This window comes from Nesoenas mayeri (genome assembly GCF_963082525.1).
Source record: "Nesoenas mayeri genome assembly, chromosome: 5".
In the NCBI taxonomy this organism is placed as follows: domain Eukaryota; kingdom Metazoa; phylum Chordata; class Aves; order Columbiformes; family Columbidae; genus Nesoenas; species Nesoenas mayeri.
The window spans coordinates 42,351,174-42,363,991 of NC_137548.1; the positions used below are offsets into that span (position 1 = coordinate 42,351,174).

The 12,818-nt window shown below is 43.9% G+C and overlaps 1 protein-coding gene across 1 annotated transcript in view; it reads right to left on the bottom strand.

Annotated features, from left to right (window-relative positions):
* PHF21A (PHD finger protein 21A) overlaps nucleotides 1–11,416 on the bottom strand; it is a gene marked incomplete at its 3' end in the record, with an annotated part of 139,643 nt that extends 128,227 nt beyond the window's left edge. Inside the window, exon 1 of the mRNA XM_080344637.1 lies at nucleotides 11,027–11,416. The remainder of the gene's footprint in view (nucleotides 1–11,026) is intronic.
* Between the last annotated feature and the right edge of the window lie 1,402 nt (nucleotides 11,417–12,818).

Genomic DNA, 12,818 nt, shown 5'->3' on the forward strand with positions numbered 1-12,818 from the left:
AAAGCATCCAAAACATTTTTACTTGCACAGACTGCCACTGATTTTCAACTGTTTACTTAAAATAGGAAGACTGAACTGTAGATTTATCTATTTCAGTAGCTACTCTAACCAACTGAAAAGCAATACCATTTTCAACATTCACAATGGTGACAGAGTGAAAGGGTATCGTGGAACATGGTATGATTATGCTTTCTAAACAAAAGGATCAGCAGTTTGAAGGAAGCTGCTGGCAGCAGGCAATTTTCCCTCTCCCTCAAATTATTTTTATTCCTAAGGAGCCAGGACCTGTTCCCACGGTGCTTCACCCAGATGAGCAGACAGTAACGTGCTGCTGGGGGACACTCCTCTTTCACATCCCCTCACATCAGCATCACATCCTTTACCTACTGATTGCACATACACAACAGATGCACTCCAACACCATCCTAGGAGATGGAAACAGCCACCATGTGGCAAGAAGGCTTAGCATAACAGCAGAGACAAAACTGTGTCAAGGACTAAACTACTACTGCATTTGCCACCATTGTATCAAGACCAACACTTGCAATGATATGTTTACAATCACAGCTCTACTGTGATATTAGCGTAGTGCCCATCACTACAGTAACTTCTTTGCAAAGTCACTCTTTAAACAAATTCTGTTACCTAAAAATTAATGCCCAGATTTTTAATGGTCCTATTGCTGTGCTACTAAAGATGTTTAGGCACGTATCTCTCCACACACAGAAATAAATACTCATGCACTCTTCTCATTATGTTATCCTTACATATTCCTTTCCTTGCTGTTTCAAGGATAGTTTGGGGGGGCGGGGCAGGGAGGCATTGTTTTTGGTTTTTGTTTGATTGTTTGTTTTTTTCTCTCCTTTCAAAATGCCTTAGAGAAAAATCCCAGCTCCTCTCAATTTAGACCCTGGTTATTACACAGTAGAGGGGGAAAAAAACTATGAGGACCAGAAACATATATGAAAGTTTATTGTATGATTTTATTTCCCTTCTAATAAAACTTCTGATCCCCCACAAAAGCCCATGAGTCTTACTGCCTACTGGACTACCAAAGACCACAGCATGGAAGGCAATGCAGAGAAAACAAAATCTAATCATAACACAATGGCAGTTTCACAGCTGAAGGCTTGAAATGTATCCAGCATATGTGGGAAAACAGCAAAAATTACGGAAAAAAATATGCAGATAGTATTTACCACTTTTCCTGTATTACACAAGAGTTCCTGAAGAAGCTGCAGGAGTTTCTAATATACCAGAGAGAAAAAAAGGCCTGTCTCACACATAGTACTTTCTACACACAACAAACAGGAATTTAACAGATTCTTGTCCCCTTCCTTAGTTTAAGTCTTCAAAAGGCTTAGAGTAAGGTGGCTTAGATACACAATGGTGAAATCATGCATTATATTTACAACATATTTGGCATAAGGAAAAAAAAAAATCCACATTTTTGGACAAAAAAATTATGGGCAGAGAAGGGTAAATTAAGTTAGAAAAGGGAAATGAGAAAGAAGGCCTCAAGTTTTGAGGAATCATACGTGTTTATCTTACACGAGGAAGGAGCAAACCTAAGCAGTATTTTTGCTCATGCAATTTTGTAGCAATTACAATGTCAGTGCAAAACAACAATTTGAGGTACTGGTATTCACACAGTTATAGACCTATGCTGAAATAATCAACTCCGCAGCTACAAAGATCCTGCTACCACAGTGAGGAACTAACCTGGAGCATGCATTTAACAGGCCAACAACATCAGGTTTTGACTATCTGCAAAAACTGCAGCTCATCATCACAGGAAAAAACATTTGATTAAATATTGCGCAAACTATGAGGGTTCTGCATTAACAGCCAGGCAACCAAATATAATTCCTGCAAGAAGTAAGACGACACTGCAGGTTTTAAGCCAAGAAATTGCCATACAGGGATGAGAATTACGTGAAGGGAGGAAGATTTTCATGTTTACTTTAGAGCATGGAATTCAAAGGAAAAGTAGAGCTGGTGAAATATGCCAAAATGCACATGGGAAATGGAAGCTAAATCTCCGATTCTGAAACAAGCTTCACAGTGACAAATCCACTGATTTCAGCAAGATTCTCTGAGAATGCAAATAAGGGTTATGGTGGGATTCCACCTTGGGAGAAGAATTGCAACTGTCTCAAGGACAGCTACCTAGTGTTCAGAAACAGCACAAACCTTGCTAGTGCTTCCCAATTTATTCCTGACCAGAATGTACTCTCTGAAAGGGTAATAATGAGGGAAGCTCAGGTAGCCACATCCTTTCCGTTTGGGGTCACTGACAAAAGCATCCTTAATACAGCAAATTCATACTACATACAACAATAGATTTACATGATAAAGATGCTTATCAGAGACAATTACTGCAAGCTAAGCAGCAGTGGAACAGCAAGGTATCTGGAGCTCCAGCTAGATGCAAATTAGCAAAAACCTTCATTAGTAGTAATATAGGCCACTGTAGTCCTCGTACAAAGTTATGAAAAAGGTTTGTTAGTTTTGGGCAGCAGGGAGGTAGAGTGTTAAATCCAAAACAATTCAGGTTATTAAAATTTCAGACTAAACATCTCAATTGGGGCAGTTTTGTCACACTGGCAAGAAGGAAAAGAGAGACAAAGTATTCTCTGGACACATCAAGGACTAATTTCTGGCTTTCGTATAAAATTTTGTTGTGTTAGCAAATTAAGCAAAATCCCCAAATAAATAGATTCCAAGTTCTTACAAAGCATTACAGGAGGTCAATATTATCCACTTTTTAAAGGAACAGAAATTATACTAGAAGGTGAAGTACGTGGTGCGACATCCCCCAAGGGCCAATAACAGCATCTTAAACAGATGCCAGATTCTTCGAACTTTGTCAAGTGCTTCCACCCTGCAAAAATCACTTAAAACTACCTTTTTGGGGGAAAGAATGAAATCTTGGTACTCCTGATTCAACTGGAAAACTTCCCATTGACTTGAGCAGGGCCAGGATTTCCTCCCAGCTCAGGACACATTTGCTCTTATGAGATAAGAAGTACTTGGAGAGTTTTTCTTTACAACCATGCATCAAACCCTTTTATACATCCCTATTACCTACGTTCCTTATCTAGAATATCCTGATACAGCAGCGTTACAAAGGGCACTGTCACAGGCTCTCTACAGAGGGTAAAATGTCCTTGAAGGCGAAGATAAATCTATATGTAGTGGAACGATGATGTATCTTGGTTTCTTCTCCTGCCTCTTGTGCAGGCCCAGTCAATGAAAGGGAATTTCATCTTTGCACAGCAACAATGACAGCCGTTCTAATCTTGTCAATATACTAATAGTAACTATTTCAGCTAACCATGTGTCCTGTCAGCAATTTGCTCCACATGGGTTGTGAAAGAGATGGGATCACTTCAAGAAAACTATATTACTAACTGTTTACAAACTCTATTACAGTTACAGCATATGTAAGGTTTTAGATTAATTTCTGTATAGATTTACCGTTTTGTATCAGTTTTAAACACAAGTGTCAGCAATGTACACTTTGTACAATGCATCAGTGCTGACAAAATACATTCCCTGCCTCAAACAGGCTATTACCAGCTTAATATCTGTGATATTTATAACCTGTACAAGTCAGGGAGAAAGCAAGTTTTCTTTTTTTTTTTTTTCTTTTTTTTGGGGGGGGGGCAGTGTTTGGGGGTTTTTTTTGTTGGTTTTGGGGTTTTGTTTTGTTTTGTGGGGTTTTTTTTGCACAACTGCAAAGTAAATATGAACCCTAAATTTATATTGAGTGGAATTTCCAGACACTTACTAAAAGAATTTTGCCACACAGACCTAGATATAAGCTAATTAGGGTGAATACAAAGAAGATACTTTCCGACATTAGAAGTCTGGAGGTCCGGAACCTAGTACTACTTATATAGGTTCCAGTTTTAGGCATTCAGATAGTCTCTCTGACTTCTGCAGAACTTAAAGTAAAATACACATGACTTTTTGCAAGACTGGAGCTCTAATTATATTCTCCAAAAACATAAAAAAATGTCTATTTCATATTGTTTGGCACTTAAATATAAACCTTTTTTTATGATCTCACACAAACTGAAGAACAAAGAAACTGAGATCAGTTAAAGTAAAGTGTTTGTTCACTTAAAAATGAAGGCAACTGCAGTATCCGAAACCTGGCACATGAGACTACAGCAAATACTAAACTTGCTACTGGCCTAATAATTGAAATCAAGTTAACATCCACGCTAATTTTAGCAAATCCCACGGATCGTTTTTAGTTAACATCTAGTGTGAAAACACACAAATCTTACAGGCATAAAAAAATAAGTATCTGAAAGTTATTATTCCTCTACCCTTATTCTGGAAACACTTCACCTTCTTTGATGGAAGTTTGATGGGAGTTCGAGCATAGCGGTCAGGGCTCAAGCCCACCAGACAGGCCGCCCAACATGCTCCGTGTCTGGTCGCACCTGCCAGAACCCGACTTCTGGTCCCCGCGTCTCCGTGGTAACCAGCAGTGACATCACTAACACCCACAGCTCCCCTGCTCTGACATGTGGGGCAGCTACGTCATCGCTTGACCTCAAGAAACAGAGCAGAGAAGTGAGACCTCAGCAGGTAAAGAGCCACTCAAGTTGCCTTTTGCTCTGACAGAAACCTCTGTGACGGCTGGGTGGCAGTTTGAAAGGGGAACATGGCAGCCGTATCGCCAGTAACGGAAGCCTCCTTCTGCCAAATGTTTCCATCCATAACGTTGCCTTGAAAGATTAAAAGCTTCCAGAATATCAAACAGGATACTTGCAATCACAGATGAAGCAAGGTATTAGCGCAATTATTTATATATTCTTTGTACAAAAACACACAGGCATTTGAAAGACTTCTTTAATCAACTGCTCTTCCCTAAACATATTACCCAACTGTCTTCAGCTTGTCAATAAAAATACATGCTGCTGCACAGTAATAGCAGCACAGGTTAAAGCTGACCAACTACGAACAGCATAAGGAATCCACGACTCCGTTTCTAGAACATTATAGTATCTTTTACTCGACACCCCAATCTCCAACTTCTGCTCATGAAAACTACAGGTCCCAGGATGCATTAGTACCTTGCAATCCAGGCAAGCTATTGAGATAAAAACACTGCACTGCCTACTGGGGCCTGCAGTTTCCACGAGCCGCGTTCTTGCCAAAGATGAGCCCAGATGTAGGCCATATTGCACACTTCCATAGGCCAGCAAACATACACACCCCGCACGGGGAGACCACTGCTAGCAATCATCAAGTAAGCTGCATCGATATCCAGTTCCCACAGGTTGAAGCTAAGAGGACAAAGATTTAAATAAAAATACACATCAGCTAACCAGTAACTCCCAAAGAATAATCAGCAGTTTAGCTACTTTCACACATGCAGAACGGGCCACAGCCTTTTAACATCACTATCCTAAAGTGCAGTAAGATTTTTTTTTTCCTTAAGACTGTTATATTTATTGAAGAGCACTCTACTGTCCAGCATTTACTAATCTGGAAAAAAAATTACTCTCTTCCTCCATTTCTACAGCATCCTGAAGCAGGAGCTTGCTTCTCTTCCAAAAAGAAGTAGAGCTTAGTTGAAAATTAAATAGCTGTATTTTAGCATAGGCCTCAGAGCAGAATACGCTGTACTTCAGTTCAGTAAAGCGAAGGGCAGCTCCCCCTACCAGTCTGTTCTAAGAAGATTTTAATCAAGGAAGGAAACAACTAGCGACCAAAATCATTAAGTCCTCCTTTTCCCTCCCTTTTCCCTGAGCTCTGGATTACTATTACTAAAAAACAATAATACGTAAATAGAATTCCATCTAAGTACTTACATGTTTCACTGGTCTTTGCAGCGTTTCCAGGCTAGCAGGCAGCACCCACAAAAACATGCAAAAGGACCAAGACTCTGACCCAAGAGAAAGATGGGGTCCCATGGCAACAGAAAGACAGTGACACTCCAGTCACCTGAAAGACACCCTGATGCACCTCCCTATAGAGGCAAGAGACCTCAGGAGCATCTAAAGGTTTTGTCAATACAGCAATACTGTCCATAGGCCAAAGACAGCTGTTGCCATAGTTACTATCAGCCAGCTTATCAGAAAATAATTATTGTGATTACTCAGAAGTTTTGTTAAAACAATTTAAAGCTTCAATAGGATACCACTTGATCTCTTCAATTAACTGTTTGCAACTACACTGCCTTCAGGATCCACACAGTTAACGACGCTTGAATCTGCAGGGTTGGAGGGGAACAAGGGAAGGAATCAACATTCCTTCTCCCTTTCCTACCAGCAGCTTGTATTTCACAGGCAGAAACAACAAAACAAAACCAAACCAACCGTAAGCTCAGCTGCTCTCCTAGAGTTCTCCTCTTGCAGGCCTGGAGACCGAGCCCAAGAACAGGCCATCTTAGAGTCACAGGCTAAAATCTGCCCTCGTTTGTTTTAACCATTCGTGTGTCTGTACTCCCATTCAAGAAACACACCGGCTACATTTTGAAAACCTATTTCTAATTACACATGCAATGGTAGAGTCCCTCACTTAAGAGGCACACAACACAATTTCTGTAGCAAGTGAACTTCATAATTCCCTTTTGTCCTACTGTCAGGTGGAAGGGCAGAATCTGGAAAACACACATTTTAAGAAATTCAGCATTAAAAAAGCATAGAAGCTGTGTGAACATGGCCTACAACAAAGCTCACATTAAGCAGAGCCTCAGTCCTTATTTACCAGCTATAAATGCAATCCTGCCAGTAACAACAAACATTAGGCTATGGCTGGTGGGGTGGTAGTATTGGGGTGTGTGGGGAAACATGTTTTTTGGTGTGGCTGTTTTAAAGCATTCTTTGAGCATACAATCTCTAAACAAAGAGCAAGATCTTGCAATGACAGTGAACAAGAAACCTCAGGTAAGAGGGAATGAATAATAGGTCAGACCATTTAGGCAAAGAGCTTTTTGATGCACAGGATACCTGGTAATTCCAACAGAGACATTAAAATGATACAAACAGTAAACCAGAAAAATCAATGCTGCAGAAAAGCCTATACCAAGTAACGCATTCTTTCCTCAAAACCCTGGGATAATCAAAGTATTAAAACAAAACGTTATGTAGCAAAGTTGGGGCTTTGTCAGGGCAGAAGGCATGGCAATCCTCAGGCCAAAGGAAGGGACGTTTCAGAACTTTCTACAGCTTTCAAAATTATTTCAAAAGCAGGGGTTTCCAACTGTAAAGCCTCATTGTCACACAAGCACACCTTCCTTCAGCAATAAGTACATTTTAAAAATCACTTTGATTTTTGTACATTTTATAGCCATTCTATATTTACACTCGCCACTTTGCTTTTGTGAGGTTTTGACAGAACAACAGCAGAGTCAAACAAACTTAAAACCATACTTTACCAATTTTAACCCAGCGAGGAGCTTGGTAAGGTACAAGAGCCATAAATTATTTAAAACTTATAAAAGAAACAGAAGGGCTTTTTTTTTTAAATGAGACTGTATTTGCAGTGAGGGGGAAAAAAAAAAAAAAGTTTTGCTCCGGCCCTCAAATGTAAATAAACTTATTTTGGCCTGCATAATACATATCTCTACCACCAGGACAAGCCAGACACCAGCTTAGTGCTATACTGAATATGAAATATTAATGTAAGATCCCTATAAAAACTATCCTTCAGTTCACCCTCTATTTTACAGGGTACAGAAGTAAATATCTTGCTCCTTGCATTCAGCAGATATTCCAAAACCCTTCTGCGCACTGCCCCTCCTTTTCAGTATATGGTTTGTTCCTAAATAACCTTTGTGCAGTTAAAATACATCAGAAACAGGATGTGAGCTGCTTTCTGGCACGGAGTAATTGAACAAGGGCAATTCATGAACATACAGGAGCCAGGCCTTTTGTGGAGTCTTACCCTTCTAGTACACAGCTACGCGTGTGACTGCACAGTTGTGAGCATAAAGGGTGAAGGGGACAGTGAAGAAATACTATTAGTAGCTTAATAATAGGTTTTTAGCGCTGCCCTTTCTACACAAGGAGCCTCTCCTGAGCGCTGGTCTGCTTTACAGCTCACATCACCGTGCGATGGCCCTCCAAAAATCAAAGCCCTATCACACTATGAAGTTCTTTCTGGAAGATTTTAAACAAGCAAAAATCGACAAACCCAAAACCAATATGTTTCTCACATGGTATTCATCCTGAGTTTCTGGTACCTGTGCAAAATGCCTGTAACATGTGAAATACGACAGTCCATCAAGATTCCTACAAACTGGAACTGAAATGAACGAGAAATCCATTGTAAACAAATTCCAGTAGTATCAATTCACTTGACTGAATAAAGTTCTTCATGGGCCTGAGAATACGTATAAAGGAACCAAAGAGCTACAATATGTTCATATGCAATTATGACCATTACAAATGAAGTGCATGAACAACCCAAGTGATAGCGAAGCTCACTATTAAAGTTTTCCAAGTGCACACAGAGATTTACAACTTTCTGAGATGCCATTAAAACACATTCACTGTTCCTGAAAGAAAATTTTTTAAAAACCATTAAAATTGTCTCCTTTGTGCCGATCCAGTCCAAGGATTTTTTTTTTAAAACATCACATATAATTTCTACAGTGAAGTTTAACACACACACACACACAACCTCATCTTTCTAAAAAAAAAAAGAAAAAAACAAACAAAACAAACAAACACAGAGAGAGAAAAGTTGGAGTAAGAACTATTTAGGCCCAATACTTGATCACAACTGAAGCCGAATGGCCTAGAGTAAAGAAAGATCTTTACAAAACCTAAACTGAAAGCAGAGATCTTACTGTTGAAGCTGGAAGACACAACAGCATTTTTCTCTAAGCAGCATCAGTTTCCTACTTTTGCTTTATTTAAGTTCTTTGAAGGAAAGTTTTCTATTTTCATTCCCTGAAGGAAGAAAACCACTTTCAAATGCCGTCTTCTGCCTCACAATAAATCCAGTTCAAGATGTACACAGAGAAGAGCAAGATTAAAAGCTTTCAGGTAGAAATCTTACAATGACTTAGTGCGACATTTTGAATTATACAGCATGTTATCTTTGTTAGTTCGCTGAAAAATCACTAAACCCCATAACGGGATCAACTCCAAGTTTCTTGTCACCCAGGTCAGTGCGGTTAAACACTGGGGGTATGACATAGCTGACATTCAGTTGGTGGTAAGCACTCGGTGAGCAAGCACCTACCTTCTGCTGGACAACTGCTCTCTTAAGAGCTTGAAGTGATACTCTGTACATGCTACTATGCAACATGAAATCAACCTAGAAAGAGGTTGTTTCACACTCCCTCTGTATCAGCTCAAACTTCTAGCTCATAAAAGAATCTCTCTATCACAGTAACACTGAAAGGTTTAAAAACATGTGAGCAGCACTTGATCTATTTTTTTAAAATACCGTTTTAAAGTTTCATCTACTTAGCTACAGAATTCCTTTCTAGAAAATAACAAAAATGTCCCAAAGAAACAGTTTCATTTAGCTACTGTAAAACATGCCCGGATATAACTAAAATTCCCAAAGCCACTGAAGTGTGGTGATTAACTTCTCCAACTAATATGGGTAGATATGCACGTTTTTGTCTCATTCTTTCAAGATGCCATTCTTACTAGTAATTTAATGTCAGTATTTAAATATAGAGGTATATTCTACATAAACAGTAATAAGCTTATTTTAGCATGACACGTTAAGCAGGTAGAAGTCATGAATTCTGGATTTTTAGGGTTAGGTGTTTTTTTCCAAGGCTTTGAAAAGCATGTTATTTCCTTCACAAACTAAGCCCCAAAAACAAGCCTCTTTTCATCAAAGTTAAACATAGCATATTCAGTCTCACCAGCTAGCTTCGGGCAAGCACAGGAAAGCCAGAGGGAGCTGACTTACAAAACTGAAACTAAGCAGGTGCCTTCATAGTTAGAAGTGAGCACAATGGGAAGGGGAGGGGGGGGAAAAAAAAAAAAAAAAAAAGGTAAACAGACAGCCAAAATCGTTTCTGTTTCTCACACCTTGAAAATCTATAGCTAAGCAAAAAAGATGCATCTATCTATATGGGTGTACAGCAGTATCTGTCATTTAACCCAATAACAAACAACAACGTATCTAGTTAAGAAAACTTCACTGGCTCAAAGGAGCATAACCCTTACCAGAGCCCTGTCAATACTAAGCACACATCCCCACCTGATTTTTCCATGCTCAAAACAACTTTTTTGCAACACGCAAGTTATTACCCTGAGTGGGACATTTTTACATGCAGTCTCCACAGTGAACAGAAGTTCATTGTCAAGCTCAGTACTCCGGCCCAAACAAACATCCAGGAGGTAGGAGGGGGAGAAAGATGGGAAGTGCTCTTATCCACAATTATAAGATTTGCAAGCAATCACCGTTACTCACAATTAAAAAGTGAGAACAGGTGTAGCAGATAACATACTTTGATAGCTGAACAAAGAATATTACAGCACGTGACTGAAATGTGATGACATTTGTTCACCAATCGAAAACAAAAGCCACTCTCCAATGGCACTCTTTCCTCCACCCCCAAGAATTAGGAACTTGGAAATCTCTCCATATTGAAACACATCTGTTCATAGCCTCATTTTTGACACTTGAGAAGAAGTTGAATGAAGAGATCCATGCATTAATCCAATACAAATTCACCTAAAAACCTCAGCGTAGAATCCTGCCAGGTCCCACCAAACTGCAGAGGTGGTTGGGGAAAACGCATTACCGACAGCAAAGCTCAGAATAAAGGAAAAAAAAATAAAAACACAACAACAAAAACACACAAACACCACCGCACACACCACCACAAAAGAAAAAAAATCCCGCAGAAAGACAAATGAAGAAAGGAGCATGCACAAGAGGACTATACCAAATGGCAGAGTCCCACATAGATGCCCACTCCACCTACACAGACGCAGGAAGGAGGTAAAAAATAAAGAAGTAGCTGTCCCCAATGCCGACGCCGTGCTGGAGCAGGAGTGGGGAACCCCGGTCCCCAGCTCCGTACCTGTGCGGGAAGGGCAGCCCCAGGGCGAGGGGGGCAGGCCCGGGCTCCAGAATAACAAGTTGCAGAAGAAACGGAATTTTCCCGGCGCTGCTCGGGCCACAAAGACGAATGAAAGCAAGGAGAAGGGAGAAAAAAAAAAAAAAAAAAAAAAAAAGGCAACAACGCAGCAGAGGCTTTACTACGAATTATCCATCACCGAAAGCGGCATCATTTCCCAGATAATAATAAAACTTCCCCGACAGCATCTCGGCGAAGGACCCGACCAAGAGAAAAGGGCCTGGAAATAATCATCCTGAAGGAAACCGGAGGGGAGGGGATAAGTCTCCCTCCCCCACCCCATCCCCAGTGCAATGTGTCATCTCCTTCCCCTGCTCCTCCCCCCAACCCCAATGTGTCACCTCCTCCTTTTACCCCAAGTGTCACCCTCCTCCACCTCTCCCGCTCCCGCTCGCAAACTTCTGCCGGCGCCCGCCGGGGAGGCCGGGGGGCCGCGGCGGCGCCCCAGGACGCTCCGCTTTCCCCCCCACCCCCCCGAGGGAGGGGCCGGGGGCCGCGGCGAAGTTGCTGCTCCTCATCGCCAAGTTGGCCGGAGAGTGCGGGGCCAGCCGCCGCCATCCTCGGCGCCCCCAGCCCCGCGGCGGCGGGGGGCGCGGGGGGAGAGGGAGGGGGACGGCGCCCGGGGGGCGGGGGGGGCAGGGAGGAGGAGGAGGAGGAGGCGAATCCGAAAGGTGGGATACTACACCCTGCTGGCGGCGGCGGTGCTGCTGCGGGCCGGCCCAGGTCCCCCTGGCAGGACCTCTCTGTGAGGGGGAGGACTCTTCTTCATAGGGGGAGGGTGCCGGCGCCGCCGCTCCTCCGGGCCTCCCTGTCCCCCTCTTCTGGGCGCCTCTCTCTCTCTCCTCCTCTCACTTTCTTTAAGCTAAGCGGGGAGTGGAAGATGGTAGGTTGCTCCCTTCTCCTCCTCCTCTTCGCTCGCTCTCGCCTCTGTGGGGTCCTTTTCCTTCCCCCTCTCCGCGGGGGGCTCCTCCTGCGGCGGAGAGGAGGGGGCGGGCGGGGAGGGAGGCACGAAGCCGGAGAGGCGCAGGAGGAGAGAAACTGTGACACAAAAACAAGCCGAGAAGCTGAACTCTTCTTCAATCCCATTCACCCGGCCCGGCCGCAGCACCGTTCGCCGGGATCCCTCCGCCGCCGGCCTCCCTGCCTGCCTGCGGCGCGCTCCCGACACGCCGCCGCGCGCGCCCCCGCCCGGCCCGGCCCGCCGCCGGAGACCCGCGGGGAAGCGGGGGGGAGCCCGGACCGACGGACCCACACACCCCCCCTCCCACCCCGCGGCGGCGGCACGGCGCCGCCGGCCGGGCCGGGGAGGGGGGGAGCCGGGAGGGCGGGCTCGGCGACTCCTCCTGAGGGGGACTACTTGACGTGTCGGTGCGGCGAATTTATTTCCCTTTGCCTAAGGAACGGGCTGTGCTGCGGCCCCCATTGCCTAGGGAAAAAGCCCGGATGTAAAGTGAGTGAAACTAAAGTAGAGTGAAGTAGGGCACCAAACTCTGCCGGAGCGGCGCCGCCGGCCGCAGCGGCGGGGGGCACCGGGCGGCCGCACTGCCCCGCCACCGCACCGCCCCGCCGCTAACGGGGGGGCGGGGCGGGGGGGCACGCTGATGAGCGGGGGGCTCGGCCGACGCGCAGCCCCCCCCCCCCCCAAACACACACCACCACCACCCCCCCCCCCCCCGCCGCCTCCCCTCCCCCCGCCCGGCCGGCCGGCGCGCGGGGCTCGGCGGGGGCGGCGCGC